This window comes from Chamaea fasciata, unplaced genomic scaffold (genome assembly GCF_029207755.1).
Source record: "Chamaea fasciata isolate MVZ Bird 193981 ecotype frontalis unplaced genomic scaffold, bChaFas1.0.hap1 SCAF_6, whole genome shotgun sequence".
Taxonomy (NCBI): Eukaryota; Metazoa; Chordata; class Aves; order Passeriformes; family Sylviidae; genus Chamaea; species Chamaea fasciata.
Genome location: NW_027094091.1, coordinates 64,059,545 through 64,079,162, shown reverse-complemented (window position 1 = coordinate 64,079,162; position 19,618 = coordinate 64,059,545). Strand labels below are relative to the sequence as shown.

General features: G+C 37.1%; 1 long non-coding RNA gene across 2 annotated transcripts; it reads right to left on the bottom strand.

The window, feature by feature from the left end:
- Positions 1–17,119: 17,119 nt before the first annotated feature.
- On the bottom strand, positions 17,120–19,043 carry LOC136290726 (uncharacterized). 2 transcript variants are annotated; one of them, XR_010721344.1, is made up of 3 exons: positions 18,957–19,043; positions 18,506–18,548; positions 17,120–18,129 (listed from the first exon to the last, which is right to left on the bottom strand). It is a non-coding gene; the product is annotated as an uncharacterized lncRNA (long non-coding RNA). The 2 variants fall into 2 exon arrangements; XR_010721343.1 differs by having other exon boundaries at positions 17,120–18,102.
- Between the last annotated feature and the right edge of the window lie 575 nt (positions 19,044–19,618).

Below are 19,618 nucleotides of genomic sequence, written 5' to 3'. Positions count from 1 at the left end.
TCCTGACACTAACTTAAACCGTAAGAACAAAGAGATGTAAATGGGCACGTTATTTTCACTTCATTTATTATAACATTTTAGGAGTATTACAGGGAGCTGGTTGTTGTGTTGGGTAGTTTTTGTTGGTTTTTTTTTTCCTGCCTGCTTTGAAGTTTCAGATTTTGTTCTGAAGGTGGTTCCCACACAGGGATTGTCCTTACCGCTCCCCTTCCCTTCAGACTGACCCACCCCTGCTTTGTCAGCAGCACAGGAGCTGAACACTTCTAAAGCTTCCTGTAATTAAGTTCACCTTGTTGCATTATAGGCAAACATGTTCAGACTTATTTTGGATGCATTTGGGAAATAATAGCTTTTTATAGTCTACAATGAGAAGCAACTTGGGCTACTAAAAAAAACCGTGGTGAGGACTGTGTCTTGCAGTGCTTTTACATGTGGCAAATTCCCTTGGGTGTCTTGGTACTTTCATCAGAAAATAAGGAACAATAATTTCTGTTGTTTTGCATCAGAACTGACATCAGTTTACAATAATGTTTTGTTTATTGTTTGTGTGTGCACCTAGGATGGGTTTCAGTTGACAAAGGCAGAGTACGTGGCTCCATTTCAAACACAATTTGAGCACCCTGCCTGGACTCCAGCACCTTTACAGAGGCTTCTGGTCTCCCCTCAGTTCCTTTGGCATGCTTCCAATCCCCATAAAAACATTTCCAACATCCAACTTGAAGTTGCACAAGGCACATAGGCTTTGGCAGTTGATTTCAACACACTCAGAATTATGTAAACTATGACAGAGTAATTTTCTGGCACATTTTTATGCATGTGAAAAATACTAGTCCAAGATCCTTCAAGGGAAAGAATGTCTCATTTCATGCCATGACACAACAACTAATAGAACAAGGGAAAACTGTGGATGTACAATTATCTGGGTATGTTTCAACCCTAATGAGATGTTAACACAGTTCATTGCTGGGTATATATATAAGAGATTATATATATATATATAAGAGATTGATTTTCTCTTGCCAGCTGGGACACATAGCTCAGCAGTCAGACGTTTCAGTGGAAGAATTTCAGCCTCAACAAAAAAAGCAGCAGAATACCCACAACAAAAAAACACAGAGCCAGCCAGTCTGACAGTGATGCTATGGTTGGTGCCAGGCTGAAATGCTGATGGGGCCAACACTGGGGTGCCACAGAAGTCACCTGCCAACCTGCAAAGTGGCACAGTACCTGGAGTACTGCACCCAGCTCTGGGCTTTTCAGAACAGGAAGGACATGGACCTGTGGAAACAGCTCCAGGGAAGGGACACATAAATGGTCAGAGGGATGGAACACCTGACCTGGGAAGACAGGCTGAGACTGTCCAGCCTAGAGAAGAGAAGGTTCTGGGAAGACCTTAGAGAATCCATCAGTACCTGAAGGGAGCTACAATCACAGAGGGGACCTTCTACAGGGGCTTGTAGTAATAGAACAAGGACGAATGGCTTTAAACTGTCAGTGGGCAAGTTATGTCAAATATTGGAAAAATACTCTTCATGGCTAGGGTGGTGGGACACTGGTACAGGTTGGTCAGACAAACCGTGGGTGTTCCACCCTGGAAGTGTTCAAGGCCACATTGGACAGGGATTTGAGCATCCTAGTCTAGTGAAAGGTGTCCTTGCCCATGGCAGGGGTTTGGACTAGTTGACCTTTGGAAGGTCCTTTCCAACCTGAACCATTCTATGATTCCCTGTGATGAGTAACATCAAAACAGGGCTGACATCTGCTTTTGGCTTCCCTCAGTGGTTTTGATCTTTCTCTACCTTAGAAAGGAGAAAGGAAATCAGCCACTACTGACACGAATCCTTTGTATCCATTTTTTCTTTCTACAATGGTATGGAAATCAGGCTTTCCCAAAATACTGCTATTTCACCCGCACTGGCCTGACTTTTGCTTTGGCAGTGTAAATTAGATCTAGTGTGGATTGTCCCATCCTCAGACAACATGCTAGCAGACCAGACTTCTGCTTTTCTAAAAGAACTATCCATTTGCGAGTTCAGGAGCCCAAACTCATCTCCTTCTGGAAACCATCATTACATCTGCTGTTCTGAGTGATCATTAGGACCTGCTGAAGCTATTAATGTAAATGGGCTTCCAGCTACAACGTTTCTCAGGGAATAGCTGCATTTCTTAGAGCAAGGGAGGTGGTGGGGGAAGCAGTTAAAGTCTTTCAGTTCATGGCTACTTTCTAGAATTTTTTTAACGATTAGAAGAAAGCTTTCATATTTCTGTGGCACTTTCTCTTAAAACCTCTGTGAAAGGAACATCTTCATTAAAGCTGGCCTTGAAACAGACACTAATGGGAATGCTCAATTTTGAGATCCTCCTTTGAGGGACAGATTTACACTCCAAGGCAAACCACATAGGCATTTAAAATATTTTCAAAACCAGGGCACAGAAAGCTGAGGAATCTTGGCATCTGCGAAAATGTGACTCTAATTTGTAATGCTGAGAACACTTAAAAACAAGGTCTTTATTAAGGAAATAAAACCGAATTCTGACTCATTGATGTTAAACTGGTATTAAAAGAATCTGGAAATCACACAGCATCACTGAAGAAGAGAAAGTAGAGGGATACAAAGGAAGTATATAAGAACAGAGGAGATTAATAGGTTTAAAGGAAAAAAAAAATCCTGACAGGTTTAAATATAAATGTACTATGAGATGCTATTCCTGCCTGTTCCCTTACTTTGTAGGTCTTGTTCAGATACATGGTAGAAAAGGAATGTGCTGAACCTTTTTGATCCACTCAGTTTTAATAATAAAAGTTATTTTCTCAGGTGGGCACTGAACAGTTTCAATTACAGTTTATTTTGCCAGAGAAATTCTTTTAAGACACTAATGGTGTGAGACAGAGGGTAAGGAATGACAGCACAGCATGTCTCCTAAGCTTGATACCAGCAGATTTGCAGAAGACCCAGAGACAAAAAAAATGGTATTTTTCTGTTGAAATCTCATGGTGGTTTATTTCAAAGGCACTTTACCTGGGGGTAATGAAAAATAATGAAAATATTCTAACTGCGGTCACACAGCTACTGCTATTCTTGTTCTCAAGATCCATTCAAGCTCTAGCACAGTTGTCTTTGGGCTATCAAAACCATAAGAATTTTCTTCCATGAAAGACTAAAGCTTTCACTATCTACTTTTCATTCCCAATCCATGGCTACTTAAAAATGTAACCGCCCCCTTCACATCCCACCTACTAATTACACTAATTCTTGTAAAAGACCAGGCTAAAGGTCTGTCTCTTTTTTGACAGAGAGACTGCTTAACCTTCAGGTTAGTTCTACAGACAAAAAGTAGTAGCAGCATCAAACTGATCATTAAAAAAAGTTTTCTTCTTTTAGCCCACCGATGTCACCATAGCACAGATTCAATTAGGTCAGAAAATTTCTCTGAGATCATCAAGTTTGATGTTTGACCTCTTTTGAAAATTCTGTTGAGGTTGGGATTTCTTTTTATTTTGTGCAAGAAGGTATTGGTGGGGTTTGGGTTTTGATTTTGTCTTTTTTTTTTTTTTTTTAATTATTTGTTAACTTCTTCCAACAAGTAAAGTCAATGTTTAAAACCCACATGCCTTGTTATCCAAGACACTGCTGGCAGCTGTTATTTTCACTGCTGAAGTAGCTCTTCATAAACTTCTATACCTAATTTAGGGGTGATTTTTTTTTTAATACTTTCCACACTTAAAACTCTTTCCACCCATTAAAAGTATACTAGAGACCAGCATCACAATATGATAAGTGAACTACATGGAAAATATGATAAAATCTTATTTTTGATTTTTTTTTTAATTGTCTGGACACGAACAAGGACAGAGTTTGACCTGTGCTCTACAGGCAGTTCACAAGAGGTCACCTTATCATTCCAGTGTTATTTTGCTTTGGCTTGGTTGAACTTTCCCAACAACCTTATGATAAACAAAACAATTTTTCCATTACTAAAGGTCATTCACTTGAGACCTCAGGGTCTCAGGACTTGTATGGGTTGAGCTGCTTTTAGCCTTAAAAAAAAAAAAAAATCAGTATTTGTGACAGCAGTTGCCTGGTGGTCAACTAACCATCAACTACATTTGTTTCAGGTTCCCTTCAATTTACACTGGCAATGAGCAGCCATTCATATTTCTAGAATAAAATGAAGTGCAAAAGGGTGCACACGTGCAGAACAGCACCAGAGGTGCAGGGGTTCTGACAGAAACCACAGCTATAATTCTGAGGTCACCACAGAGTTTCAGCCTTCCATTGTTCAGGGAAACCCAGCTTTAGATCAAAAAGTGAATGGTTAAGGATGATGATGAAAGTGAGCACCTAAACTGTGTTCAAAAAATGTACAAAAATAAAGTCCATGGAGGACAGGACTATCAGCATCCCTCCTCTCCCAGTAAATGGAAGAAACTCCCTAAAACAAGACTATATGCCTCCCAGTGATGGCTTCAGGATGCTGACAGCTCATTCTGAGTCCATCTCTTTCTTTCAGGAAGGCTGAACCTACCAGTCTTTGGACCCAGAGGGTTCCTAGAAATGATTTCTTATTTCCCCTGAAAATAAATACAACTGCCTTGTGATTTTTTTTCTCACATTATTTGAATTATTAATACATATTATTGTAATTAATAAATCAGACTATTATATTGTTAAATCATGAACTGGAATAACAATAATTTCCCAGCATCACCTGTGACTGTGTTCCTCTTTTGCCCAAGTAAGACTTTTGTATAATAAGCATGAAGCATGATGACACTCTCTCTCTTTCTATATATATATAATATAATGTATATATAATAACACAATTAAAAAAAACCCAAAAAGTGCTCCCAACAATGTGTTTAAAAGATGCAGATCATCCTAATTTACAAAGAATATTAGAAAATTAAATGAAAAGTGTGAATACCTATAGTTCTTCAATCACAGGTGTATTTACTTTGTCAAAACTTTGCAGAGATATTTTTGCTCATTTCAGCTGTAACTTAGGAGGTTATTTCATCTGTAAACAACAGCAAAAAAAAGACATGAAAAAATAGCAACATCATAAACTTGCTGCAATCTGTCCTAGAAGCATCAAATGAGTTTTCATCATCAAATCTTTTCAACCAGAAAGTGATTTGTGTTTTGTACAAAGTATTTAACTGAATACAGTCAAACTGTGATGAATTTTCAAAGATATGCAGTACTCATTTTATAGAAGTGCACTTTAGGAGGTAATTTTGTGGAAACACACACATTCCATCTATGCTTCAGAAAAAGTGAAACTTTGTGAGGACTCTTTCTCTCTTTTTTTCTGGGTATAACAGGCAAGATTTGGGGGCATACAAGGCTTTCCTCAGAGCTAAAATAAAACCAATAACCTCAAAGTTGAGAATTATTATGGTACTTATTGAACCAATTCATAAGAAAATGGTGGTTAGTACCAGCAGAGCAGAGGGAAACATCAGCAAGCAAAGCAATAAGTTCAGTAGGTCTAGTGGGACAGAGAGGTCAGGCAGAGGTGCCACCTGGAGAGAAAGGCCACACACCAAGGAGCTACTATCTCAGTGGCTTTTAATGTCAAGTACAGCTGTGAATGTTAGCTATGAATATACTTATTTTTGGCAGTTATGCCTTAAGAATCAGGGCTGAAAGATCAGAAATGCAGCCTTCCTTTTCCGAGATACTGTTCTTCTTCTGGCAAATGTACACATTTTACCCTCATAAATTAATTATAGAAGGTCTTGCTAGGGGCTGTCTGATTTTGTCTGCGAAGTGTCCACAGAGGGCTTTTGCTGTGCTTCAAATAACTGCCAGTTTTTTAAGAGGTAGATATACTGGTCTTTCTTAAAGTAGGTGGTGTTCTTTTTGCCTCATGAGACTCACCAACACCAGCGTGAAGACTTTCCAGAGACAGGTAAAGGTGGTACAGTTGCTATGTTGATGTTCTTAATTGTTCTAGAATTAAAATCCCAAGTGTATTTTAGAATCTGATGATTTCATGAATGATTTTAAAAGAAAATATATCCAAAAAACTCCACACTCCTCTAGGCCTTACTCTAGACTAAATATATTCAACATGAAAAGCATTTTGAATAAGGATACTGTCCTTTTGAAAATTGTTTTAAATATCCTATGTGGCCAGTGATTTTCTTTTTGAATTCAGAAGATTCAAAACTTCCATTTTTGCATCCCCATCAAAAGCTTTATCAAAAATTCTCCTAACAACCTTATTAGTGACACACATGCAATCATCATCACTCTGTATTTAATTGGGACAGATACAAGAGTCATAGCTGTTTCCATGAGAGTTTCAAGCTAAATTAAATTTTTGATTGACTTACTTGAGTGGTAAATCTCCATTAGTCAGTTATATACTACATGCTGTGCTATCACTCTCAGAAAAGCAAAAAACTCCATTAAGCATTACTACAGCTCTCTATCAAACAGGTTTTTTTGCATTTTGTTATTTGGTTTTTTTAATGCATTCATTGCATAATTCCTTTTTGAATATTCTCCCATAAAAAACCCAAACCAGCCAAACAAAAAACCTGCCACAACTCAATGGTCTTCACTATTTAAAGTATTATAGTAAATATCACTCTCCTTAAGAAATAGTTTGTTCAAGTATATTTCAAGTGCTACACAAATAAATAGTTTTCTTTTAATATTTGCAACTAATCTACGTTAGTTTATAAGTGATAATTCTGCTAAAATGAGAAGAAAGAAGATTGGATTACAAGTCCCTTTCCAAAAGAGCCAAATGTGTATATATGGAAAAGCATTAAAAAGATGAACTTTATATTAAAGTAAGCAGTATCAGTAGATTTACCATATAAATACACTCCTAAGTCCATTCTTTGGTGAATGGTTACTGAAAAGACTGAAAAAGATCCATATCAAGTTAATGAATTCTACTCTGCTGACTTACAGAAAAGAATATAAAATAGAAAAATCTACATATATTATTTCCAACCGCTTATTAGATAGACTTATCTATATGTTAGGCACAAATTACATTAAAAAAACATTCACAGAACTGCAAAGGAAAAGTCTCACAAGTTAGAAAATGGGAAGGGGGGAGAACGAAAAAAAATTGAGGCTGACTCAGTAACCTCAAGTCACCCCATTTGCTTGGGCAGTGATCTTTATTTAAAGGTTTTTGTGATCTTTATTTAAAGCACATTATGATATAGCAAACATTGGGAGCCCATGCAGAAGAGCAATGGTGGGAAGCTAGGAGACATGGAGCAAGGAGAAATCATTGACATTCCCCCTTAAGGTGGTACAAGCATGATGCCACATGAAAAAAATACTATGAAATTCTGCTGCTTCATTAAACCTCAGACCTAGAAAGCCATCAGAGGAATTTGTGGTTTGTAATTCCCCAAGTACAACATAATTAGGTTCAGTCTAATCTGCTTAATGTCATAGGTGATTCTCTGCCACTGTCAATGTTGAATAAAGCCCAAACTCCCAGAATAGTGGCGGTAAATCAGAGTGTAAAAGGTAGGGGGCTTAGAAACACAAAGCACAGGCTTCAAAGTGTTGATAAATTTTTTTGAGGACCATGGTCACCAATTTGCTGAGAGAGAAAACTAATGGGTCTGGGCAAAAGAGCTTTAAATTGGCAAGAAAGAATAAAGTCCTCAGTAAGGGGACAGGAAGAAACAGAAAAAAGAAAAAATAGCAGCCAGTACACAAGAAAATCAGTAAGAAAGATGCATCAATCAAAGAAAGTACAGAGGGCACCGAACTGGGATTCAGCAGGCAGGTAATTTAAGAGTGTTTTCTAGAAAGTGACAAGAAAGATAAAAGCAAAACTCAGCAAAATGAAATAATGAGAAATAATGAGAATCATATGAAGCCATATTATATTCCCAGTGAATAAAAATGTTCTGTTTGGGACAACAACAGGAAAACTCAGAAAACCTTACTGTGGGTTAAAACTAAATAGTTGAAATGTTAGCAGAGGAAAGCCCATGAGACAGAGGAGTGACTATTACACACAGAAACACAGGAGGCACCCCCTGCTCCTAGGTAACCATCAAAGTAGGAAGGAAAATTATGTCTTTAAATCTCTGGGTAAAAATAAAAGCAAACAAAGAAAGTTTTGTCTAAAGATCATCAGCAAAACATGCATGAGATGAAGTCCAGAAAGTGCCAGCACATATTGAAATTAGTTGAAAAATCTGTAGAAAATCTGTATTAATTGTAATACAGAAATTATCTTAGAAATCAGAGTATGCAGAGTAGAATCAATTATTCTCACATTCATTCAGCAGACATGGTTCCTGTGCACAGTGCAGGGAACATCAGGATCCTGGAAAAGGAAAACTCAAGGAAAAATGCTTTTAAATGTTCTCCCTCTCTATTTACAGACACCTTTCACCACTAAGCAGGACAATGTCACAGAAGTCACACTTCACAACTAGAACCAAAAACTAATATGCTTGGAGATTTTTTTTTTTCATTTTTAATTACTTTTAAGCACCAGAATTACATGAAAAGGAAGAAGTCTCTCCTCACCACAATCATCCTTACCTCGTGTTTGCTGAGGAGGTAGGTGGTGCCCATCTTCATGATCACCCTGTAGAGAAGGGGGAAGTTCATCTGTGAGCCTAAAGGAATGATAAATCACTTTTTTCTGAGGCAGTTTCCCCCTTGTGAGACAGGAGAAACAGTTTCTGACTAATTTAATAATGCATATTAAAATTATGTTAAAAGAAGATTTCTGCCAATCTAACAAAGTAGTTAAAAACTGAAAGTAAGGATTAAAATACAGAGATGAGGAAATCTTTATCTTTTGCTTGACTTGGAGGTGTAAGGAATCCAAACAAGGCAGCATCTCCAATTAAACCCATCAGGTCCCTTTCCAGATTTTCAATTGCCACTCAGATTCTATTGCCTATGTAGTAAATGTAGACAGACAGCTCTGAGGTTTGGATTCCTGTCTGGAAACAGATAACTGAAAATAATAATTTTAGTGCTTACTTCTTAATTAAGAAAATTCTGCAGTTTGCTAGTTCTATCTCAGCTGTCTCTTCAGCTGCAGGTGACTTCAACGAGACAGGCATGCATTCAGTGGAAGTCTCAAGGTAATGGAGAAGCTTCAGAGGGCAAGAAAAAAAAAAATCCTAGAAGTATTTTTTTAAAAGACACAGAATTTGTAAATCCCCCAAACTTTCACCAAAATTACTAGAAATGAAGCAGCACGACTAGCATAGCATAGCAAAGAGTAGAATAGAATAGAATAGAATAGAATAGAATAGAATAGAATAGAATAGAATAGAATAGAATAGACCTCCTTTAAATTAGGAGGGGCCTACAGTCATCATCCAACCCAACTGTCTGGCGAAAGGTTAAAGCATGTTATTAAGGGCAGTATCCAAACTCCTCTTAAAAACCAGCAGGTTTGGAGCATTGGCCACCTCCCTGGAGACCTTATTCCCATGTCTGACTACCCTCTTGGTTAGGAAATGCTTCCTAATGTCCAGTCTAAACCTCCTCTGGCACAGCTTGGAACTGTTCCTGTGTGTCCCATTACTGGAGAGTAGGGAGACCTGCCCCTTATAGTCCAAAGCTCCAATATATCCAGATGCCTCTGCAAGGCCTCCTGTCTCTCAAGAGAGTCAGCAGCACCTCCCACCAGCAAATTTGGTATCATCAGCAAGCTTGCTAATGGTTCATTCAAGTTCTGCATCCAGACCATTCACAAATATATAAATATCTAGGTGAAATTCTTTACAATATAAAGAAGAAATTCTTCACTGTGAGGGTAGCACTGGAACAGATTGCCCAGAGAAGCTATGGATCTTCCTTGGAAGTGTTCTAGGCCAGGTTGGATGGTGCACTGAGCAACCTGGTCTAGTGGGAGGTGCCCATGGCAGGAGGGTTGGAACCAGGAGATATTTAAGGTCCCTTGCAATCCAAACCACTCAATTATTTTATGATTGTGTGTTTGACAGGACTGGCCCCAGAACTGAGCACTGAGGAGCACTGCTTGTGACAGGTCACCAGTAGCCCTGTTCACTACAAGCATTTGGGTTCTGTCCCTCAGCAACTTCTCCACCCAGTGCTCCAAGAACCAGCTCATCCCAGTTTGAAAACTTGTCCAGATCACTCTCTGTGGAACAGTACCAAAAACCTTACTAAAATCCTGAAAAAATACACCTGTGACCTTCCCTCCAGCAACTGTGTGGGAACCATTACACAGCAGTATCAGTAGGGAATTGCTGAGCTAGTCAGGGCAGAGGTACAATTACAACACACATTGCTGAGAAACAGCAAGTGATTTCGTGATTTCATTTTTTGACTTTTTTTTTCTGTATTTTAACATGCTCCTCAGTCAAAAATATTCTTTATCTTATATATAGCTACAGAGATCTCATGAAGACAGTCTCATGAAAAATATATTCCAGGAAATGGAAGACTCTTCAAATAGAGAGGGGTTGTGTCAAAAATACAGTATCATGTATCAAAAACACTGTTCTGCTGACACAGAACAGTACATCAAATAACATCTGCTGGCATGACAAACCAAACACCTGCTTGGAAACCAGAGAGGTGCCTTGACCAATGCCATACCGATTGGGAGTTTACTGTAAGTTTCCAGGAAGATTTTTATTTCAAGAGAAAGCATTGCAAGAAAAAGGGATAAGCATGCCAGAGGCTATTTTTAGTAGCACATGTTGTCTTAAAAGCTAAAGTTTTACTTTGCTTCTATAAAATATCAGCGTTAATCATCTTGAAAAAAAAACACAAAAAAAAAAAAAAATAAAATAAAATAAAATAAAAAAACGAAGTGTTTGGCATTTGAAAGTTCTAGCAAGTATCTGTGTCAATGCCACATTTTCATGTTTGAATAAAGAGATAGCAAAAAAGAAGGGTCTTTTTGTGGAAATAAGTTAACTTTGTTTTTAATTCCCTCTCTCCCATCTCAAATATTTGAATATTCACTTCAGAAATTGAGGGCCACAAGCACTAAGTCCATAACACTTTTTTATTGATGCTTTGGTGTAACAGTAGATTTCATTTCTCTGTGTCTTTAATTGATATACCCAGATCATTTCCCCTGAAGTTATGGTTCAAGTATGTTTTGAAATAGAAAAAAATTTTTCAAATTGGTTTATACAGCCTTGCCCCCTGGAATATCTGTAGGTGAAACTGTAGTGACAATGGCCTGCAAATGCCTCCTGATGTCATAAATTCTGTCCTTTCTAAAGGCAGGAGTCTCTTGAAGAATTAAAATTTTATCTTGTTTTGTTCCCAAATCTACACAGCTTCTTCATGCAGCTAGAATATCTTCCATGTAAAAGCATTTCCCACTGAAAATTCATCTGCATTCTCCTAAAGTTTATATTTACTCTAGGCTATGAAGTTTTCTAAAAACATCTAAGAATTCCTTGGTTGTGTTTGCATTGTGCTCACTTTCCTCTGCAATCAGACACATTCTTAATTTTCAAGTTAATAGCATCAATCAATGGTTTTGCATTAGACCTCATTTTTGTGACAGAATTCTACTTTAAAATGGCCCTACCCAGTGACCTGGTCACAGCCCTCTGTGAAATCAGCAAAGGCCATGACCTCTTGCAGTTGTCCCTTATTGTGACCTCCTTAATTGCACATATTAGGAGACACCAGCGAGTCAATAGCCATCAACCTCTTTACTCCATTCAGCTTTTAAGGCCTCATTTCAGACTGCACAAAACACCAGAGAGTTGATTTCTACTCCTAGATCAATGCCACTTAAGCATATTAAATATTTTCATAAAACACACAGCACTCTGATATCCCATCAAACTGATTAAAAAATAGTATTTTCAGGTGTGTTTCCTCTTGTATGTAATGTTTGTGTAGAACATCTGAGCACCTCTGTCTATTTTTTGCCAGATGATCCTCAGCAAAGTCATTACTTACAGCAGATCAATAATGTTCTCCCTCTTTAGGAGTCACACTCTGATAATGCTTCTGATAAAATAAGATAAATAGATGAGCTGCAGGATGCTCCACCGGATTCATGTCTCTGTCTCTACTAGACTTTTGACCAAAATCCAAGGATTGGCAGACAGCATTTCATCTGTTCCTACTCCATCAGATCTCCTTATTGCTCTCTATTTCCTTGCATATTTATTAGGCTAAATATTCTCAAGAACAGACTGTAGTAAAGCAGAATACTCAGTGTACTGTTTTTTTCAAATCCCTCCAATGGGGAGAGTCACACCCCAGAAGATTTAAAATTGGTGAAAATGACCTTGCACAAATCAGTCTAAGGTGCAGCTGGCTTTTCTGGAGCAATACTGTGTGAAGAAGTTGAGAACTTACCTGGATAGCTCTGAATATTTTTATTTTTCTATTTTTTGAGGGAATGAGCTGCTGCATCTATAGAGAGATTCAATTATTATTTCTCCTTATCAGGCCTGCAGTTCTGCCACCGAATACATCATGTCTTCTTGCATCTTCTTCATGGAATTGCAGATCTCATAACATTTCTTGACTCAGAATTTTTTTCATTTTGCTTTTGGGATGCATTTTCTGGCTTGCGGAGCTCTGGTGTTGTCATGTGGTTTTACAAAAAGGGTAATCAGTTCCTAGATACTCTTACATAAGTGTTCTCACATATATACATATATATATATATATTCTTAATGACCTATCACCATTTCCTATATGCATAAATATCAAGAGAGCATTTAAACATTGAACTCAACAAGACTTTCTTGTAATGTATTTCTTTCACCTTGAGATTTCTACCTAAACTGTTGCATTTCTTTAATCTGGACTGAGGACATTACTAACTTCAGTGGAGAATATTTTGGTTTGCACTGCCTTTTTTTACTAGTAAGATGTATAAGGAAGAAGCATTCTAACATTTTTAGTAACTTGTATTTAAAGTTGTTGTGTTTTTCTACTCCTGTTTGACCACAGCACTAATCCAAAAGCCAAGTATACTTGTTAGTGTAAAGCATTAAGTCCAAATAACAAATTTATGCTTGATATTTAAAAATGGGTAGCAGTGAGAATTATTTGATGACTACCACAGACTTTAGGAGAAGCTGAAGGTTATAAAAATAAGTGTTACTGTTAATTTGATGCTTAATAGGAAAAAAGTTATATTTGTAGTAGTAAGAAAAGGACTTTTTTTTCTCCTGGTATATAACCTTTGTTCATCCTGCTATTTGCACCCACAGGTTTCACTTCAAGCTCTTCTTCTAGGCAACCAGAAGAAAAAAAATTATTTTTAATCTCTGATGAACAGAATTTAACTCAATATATACAGGGTTTTGTATATATTTTCAATCTTTTAAGGAAAACGTTGAAACCAACTGAAAAGGTCATTTAGTTCAATGTTTGTGCATGTTCTCTGTATATTTATGCATATAAGAAATGGTGCTTGGTTATTGAGAAGAGTAGTTCTTAGAGGAAATTGTTAAGCTAAACTGTCCTGCACTTCACTTTGTTTGGATACCATCAGCTTGCACCTCTCCTCTCTCTTTGAAATGTGTGTTGGGAGTTGTATGGCAGAGCACTCAATAAATTATTTCATGATGTAATGATAGCAATTTAAAAGCTTTTAAAAACGAAATTGATAAAAATGTGTCTGTTTCTTAAATTCTCACTTTTTCCACAATAGTTCTGAAAACTAAATAAATATTTTAGTTCAATTTCCTCTGCAGAGAAATTTCATAGGAATTAGATTGATCTTTTTTGGGACTGATTTTTTTTTTTTTTTTTTTGAGATACAGCTCGTATGTGCATTTGTTCCAGTGCAAGTTAATCTTTCCTTAGAGACTTTGAGTTTATAAATAGGAGACTGGGAATCAAGTGTCTTGATGCAGCAATTTAGAATAAGCCAAATCTCTATCCCAGTGTGGACAATATCTATTGTCCTACATGCACCTTCTGTGAAGACAAGAAACGAGCACAGTGGTCCCGTGTCACCAGTAAAAAAACCACCATATTTTTGTCTAAGGGCATATTTCAGGCATACTTTCTACCTACCAGAAACTCAAACTACTTCTGCTCATACCTACCACTGGTCTTGCTTTTGGCTCTGAGGTGAAATGTCATGACTGACTGTTGTACTGTGAATTTTCCATGGAAAAACAGGCTCAGGAAGGGGACTGCTTTGCATCATCCATCTACTACCCCATCACTCTGCTGCTCCAGAAACCTCTTGGCTCTACTGCAATCCCCAAAGGAGAAGACTCATGGATCTATAGTGGAGAAAGTTTAATTATAACCGTGTAATGGGTGGCAATGAGGGCCATGGGATAGATGACTCACTAATCTCTTAACAAAAGATTTATGTCTCCAACACAACCACAGCCCCAAGCAACCTGTTTGGAGTGATTTACTAGCAGTGTGAAAAATGACAGCCACTAATTAAAACGAGAAGTACAGCCCTGAAGTTGTTCCAGTAGTTGCCACTAACACATATCTGGCATACAATCACAGGTAGCCAAGGGGAGCACACAGAGCGAGCACACAAAGACACAGACACGTGTGGAAAATGGAAAACATTCTCAGCTCCACACAGGCAGTGCAGTGGAGGCAAATTTTTTAATTGAGAGCAAAATATACCTCTGATCAGGGGGTTTAGTACAGGAAATTTCCCCTAATAGCATTGTTAGTGTGCCTTTGCTCAGTTCTTCTCCAAGCACAGGACAAAGTAACACGAGCTGGTGATAACTTTTTTGAAGTTTGGCTTGACTTCATAACAACCCTGTTCATAAGCTGCCTGATGACACTGTATTACAACAAAGGCATTATCTCAGTGATATGACTCAGAGAACTTAGATAATCATTTCTTTGTGACAGACTCTCACCTATCCTAATGCAGAGGTTAACTCCACGAGCCACAGCATAAAGAATCCTGTCATTAACCGCAATAATTACAAACTGCTGATCAAGCCATACCCTGAAAGGAGCTGAAAACACCTTCACAGTCAGTTCTGTTTCAGTCAAAGGACAGGGAAACAGGAACCACGAGATGAAAACTGTTGGAACAGCTATCTCAATCCATATAACACAAAGTTCAAATCACTTAGAACAATTATTGTGTCATCAAAGTTGTAGAAACGCTTTAAATTCTGACACCAAAAATTTGTTTTGTCACAGGTTTACCTGCATGCACTGGGTCTAAGATGTTCCTTAAGTTTCACAGACCTGTAGCCTACTTTTAAGTATTCAGCAGAGCTATATCAATGGAGGTTCATAAAATTTAGGCCTAAAATAGCAATGCTGATAAAGCAAAAAAAATATGGGGGGGTCTAAATTATGTTTCCCTTTCCAAACAAAGTCTGCGAAGGCATATATTTGTCCTTCATAAATAATTTGGGAGACTGAAACATGACGAGGAAGAAATACTTCTGAAATCAGGAAAAATCACCCTATGGGAAAAAAAAAAAAAAAAAGGCATGAAGGTAATTGCCTGCAAGAGAAAGTCTTTAATTTCTGCAGCAGCGAAGTTCCTCAGCAGGATGGAATAATATTCAGAGGATCTTTGATCTGTTTATAAAAACGATGGGGTGATATTGCTGAGGGCAGCACAGAGAGTTAGATGACACCTAGCAGGTCTGTCCAGCTGATGTTAAGATAATGCAACCTAAAAACATTACAGACTACTCTTTTAATAGGACCACAAGAAAAATAACATGTTTAAAAATTGTTCACGAGTTTGCACAATAAAATATTGTGCAGAGGAGTAATTTAAGTCCTGTATAATCCAGGCTGATCTAGCACTTTCATTATGAAACATCTGTGCTCAGCTTTAGAAGGAAAACCTTCAGCATATTTTGGGCCAGTCACAAAACTCTTGGGCTTTTCCACTTCTTGTAACACTGACCCTTGGTCTTCTCAGGATATGCTGGTACCATATTTTCCACAGTTAATTTTGGTTTATCTTCACATTATCAAATACCTGTCCTTCAGATAAAATTTTGTCACTGGTTATTTTATTCATGACAAAGTCTCTTCACTGCCAGGAAACACTGAAGTCACATTGATGTCCAGTAAAATTGCTGGATGTGGCACATTGATACCTCACCACACTGACTAAATTATTTCAGTATTCTACATAATAGTTACAAACAGTAGGTCTCTTGAAAACTATCTGAAAGAAATGTTCATTTATTTAGCTGGGTCTTTTCATAGTACATTACCTTGCAGGGGTTGTTGAGGGTGTGATGCTTAAAAATAAAAGCAACTGTATGAAAATACCAACAGTTGACTAATAATTAACATCTTTTCAGCCCAAAGTTATGCCACAGTTAACTGGGACCATAATCATGCGCTGAAACGCATCTTCATAATATTTACATGTGTAAGCAGAACCTAAAGAAGTAATAAAGTGCCTAAAAGTGGTTGCATTCTCTTTTCTTGTCTCAAAACCACTGCCTACTATTGAATTTTCTGATAAACATTTTCTTTTCTTCTTGTCCTTCTGAATCAGGAAAAAAAAAAAAAAAGAATCAGAAAATCTAATTTCTGGAAAAATCCCTTCCTTTTACAAACTTCAAACTTCTCAAGTTTGTCCATGAGCCACAAGTGCTCAGTGGGATGTTAAATACCAGCTTGTGTGCTTAAAATAAAATAGTGCTTAAAGTCAACAAGGTGTCATTCAGATGTATTCCAATGTCTTTCCGTATAGCAGAGATTCAAACTATTAAAGCCAAAAATGGATTTGTTTGAATGGCTGAAAATGATTACATTACTCACCAATGCCTGAAAAGTGCAATTCTTTTTCCTTCAGAGAGTTCACAGCTTGTTGTGAACTCCCTGAAGGAAAAAGAATTGTTGTCATTGAAGAAAAGAATTGTTGTCATTGAAGCCTAAGTTTCATGTAAGAGTGGCCTTAGTTTCTAGGTATTTTTAAAAATAGAGCTCACAATATTTGCATTATTCCTCAGAAAAGTTCCTACTTCATGAGTCATCTCGTATTTTGGCCCTGTGGTCCCCATTTGATAATACTTTAAATCAAATATGTGTTGAAGAAAAGGTTCACTAAGTCATTTCCTTGGTAACATAATTTCTAATGATTCACATAATCACGCATATCTTTATAAATACATTCTGAGCAATAAACCATGATTGAAATTAAGTAAAATACACTCTTAAGGTTGATTTAATTCCTTTTACTGAATAACCATTAAAATTCTCTCCCGGGATGCTCAAGTCAAAATGACAAACATGATAATAAACATTTGGTAATAAAAATAAATTAAAAATCAAAGCTTTATGATACATTTTGCTATCAAAATGAAAATGGCAAATTGAAAACAATAACGATGTTCATCCACAGTTACAGTTCCAACAGAACACTTCAGAGTTTGATTTACAATTAGTAGCAGCTTGAAAATGAGCTGTAATTTTACACTTTAAACTGCTACTGCTCAATCCATCAAGTATTAAAATCTTGATCTTGATTGATGGCATTCTCTCATGCTGTTTCTCTTGATGAAGCTTCACAGAAACTGAAGCAACGATATTCACCAGGTTATGAGTTTGCACACCTCCTCCATGCCCAGTTCAGTTGCTACCACTGTGTTCATGTGCACCAGGTATTTATTTGGTGGTTTGAGAAATTTTAGTATCTTCACCAGGATGCAAGTAGAGGACACACACTTCAGTGGCCTTCAGACGGATATTGGTACAGGTTTCCAGCAGCTGGAACAAGTGGGCTGAATACAATCACTAGCTGCAATAACCAGTTTTCCAGCTGCCATGCTACTTCCTAAGAAACTGCAGCGACTGGGCCGAAACCATTTGGTTTTCTTATGGACGTTTCACCATCAAGAAAGGGCTCAGGGACCAAGATCCCTTGAAGTTTTTATCCCTGGTGCAAGGTGAAGGGATAAGACCCAGTAGAATACTGGATGGTCTAAGCAATTTTCCTAGTGGCATTTCGGGTTTGCCCCTCCTGCTCAGTTTGTCTCAGGTTTTGAGGTTTCACGTCCCATCCAAACTGCTGTTGCAGTGGTTTATACAAACCTTGCATGTTTTATTCACACTGACCCACTTGCTCCTTTTCAAGGCCACAGGACTGGAAGAGCCTTAACTGCCTTTTCTTCCTTTTTCACTTATTCTACTGATTAGCTTCCATCTGGGTTTGTAGAGCAGCAAAAAGAAACTAGAAATTAGAAAATATGCCTATCCTGAAAATAGCACCTGTAACATCAGTTCAGACTACAAGCAATGCAGTTTCCTTTAATTTGCAGAAAAACAGTGAACCATAAACACCCTTTTTTACTGCTATTTCTTTTAAATAGGGATATCACTGAGAACATTTGCAACTTGGATATTTCAAAAAACACCCAGGCCATTTCATAAAATTTTGACCTGTGGGATGACTAGGGCTAAAAACTTTCTTCCATTAACATTTTCAGGAACTTTTAATGCACAAGAATAAAAGGCACAGACACTCCAATTTAAATAACAAGGATACAAATTTTAAGAAAAGAAAAAAGCACTCATAAATATCACCCCAGTTGCAGATTATTCCATACCTTCATTCTTCAATGCCAAACAACATCTAGATGCAAGTATCTCCTAAAAAAGACACAGTTATTTTAATTGGAAAAAAAGCATGATTTTTTGCCATATGTAATATTATGTAAAACTGAACTTCATGTGGAATATTTAATTATAAGATTTTATAGTTTTAATAAAATTTTAAATGCATTTAATTATAGCCAAAAATGCCATTCCATCTTAAATATTATTTACCCATTTGAAGTGGCATTCCTAAACTATAAAAAATAATTGAAGTATAAAACCAAATTAGTAAGTATTACACAGCCTATTATACAATCTGACAAATTGACTTTGTGCATTATATTGTGACTGGATTAATTAGTATAAAATAAACAATGAAACTGCCTATTAATGGCTCTGGAAAGAAACTGATTTTATTTTATTTTGAGCCTATTTCAAATCTTCAGGAAATGTGAACCTCACCTTCAGTGGATGGATGATGAGGTCTTTAGTGCTTTGAAAACAGCTCTTGTAAAAACTTTCAAAGGAATGACCCAGGTCTTAAAATGGTAATATGGAATGGCTGTGACTAAACAAGCAAGAAAACACCTTCAGGGCTTAAATAGGCTACACCCTTTTTGTTTGAAGTGACAAGGCCTATCATTAAGAAGAAAAATTTTGCTTCTCCAGTATAACAGAGACACCAACAATGCATTCTCACATTTCCTTCCCTCCTGTTATTACCTTTTCAACTGTAATTGATTTCACTCATTTCTGAGGAGCCTAAGTTGAAAGCAGTTTGTTTCCCGAAAAACACGCCCAGCCCTGCGCACATCTGATGAAAGTATTCCACATCACCAGCTATTTTATTTTTTATTTATTTTTACTTTTCCTTTTTTTTTTTTGCCATGCTGCTTTATCTCTCTAGCAAGCTTTTCCTTCACTACCATGCTTCCTAACATAAAGATTTCTTTATGCTGTTTAAGGGTAGATATATATCTACACATACATATTGTTTTCCTGTTTTAATTTATCACCATTTCTTAGACTTTCTGAAAGAAACAAAAAAGGAAAATGGCTGCTAATTTCTGGGAGAAAATCTGATTTGCAGCATGCACGCAGAAGTTACATAGGGTCCTGTAAGG